Source organism: Nicotiana attenuata, unplaced genomic scaffold, assembly GCF_001879085.1.
Source record: "Nicotiana attenuata strain UT unplaced genomic scaffold, NIATTr2, whole genome shotgun sequence".
Classification (NCBI taxonomy): domain Eukaryota; kingdom Viridiplantae; phylum Streptophyta; class Magnoliopsida; order Solanales; family Solanaceae; genus Nicotiana; species Nicotiana attenuata.
The window spans coordinates 1-849 of NW_017689262.1; positions in this window are offsets into that span (position 1 = coordinate 1).

The window sequence follows — 849 nt, forward strand, 5'->3', positions numbered from 1 at the left end:
GTTAGAGTTGATTTGGATTGGTTTTTGATAAGAAATGAGACACTTAGTCTCTTTAAGGAAAGCTTAAGTTGGAAAAGTCAACCGAATGTTGACTATTGGGTTAGAGGGCTCGGATGTGATTTCCGGTGATTCGGTTAGCATTGGGGGATGATTTGTGACTTAGGAGTGCAATCGGATTTGATTTTGGAGGTCCGGTGTAGAATTAGGCTTGAATTGGCGAAGTTAGTATTTTGGCAAATTCCGGTTAATAGGCGAGATTTTGATCCGAGGGTCGGAATGGAATTCCGAAAGCTGTTGTAGCTTCGATATGTGATTTGTGATGTGTGTGCAAAATTTCAGGTCATTCGGAGGTGTTTCGGTCGGGTTTTTGATCAAATGCGTGTTTCGGAAGTTTTTAAAGAACTTAGGCTTGAATCCGATGTGATTTAGTGGTTTTGGCGTTGTTTGATGTGTTTTGATGATTGGAACAAGTTTGAATGAGGTTTTAGGATGTATTGGTGCTTTAGGTTGAGGTCCTGGGGGCCTCGGGGTGAGTTCGGATGGTTAAACGGAGAGTTTTTGGAGTTGTTGCATGTTTCATATTGCTGGTATCTGGTGTTTTCGCACCTGCGGCTATTGGACCGCAGGTGCGGTCTCGCAGAACCGAGCTGGGCCTCGCAGAAGCGGAATTATGGGACCTTGTCTGAGTCCGCAGGAGCGGAAGATTTGACCGCATAGGCGGTCCCGCTGAAGCGAATTAGGGACCGCAGAAGCGGTGGGTGCCTTAAGTGAAAAGTCCGCAAAAGCGGACGTGGACCGCATATGCGGAAGTCGCAGAAGCGGTAATATATCCGCAGAAGCGGAATGGCT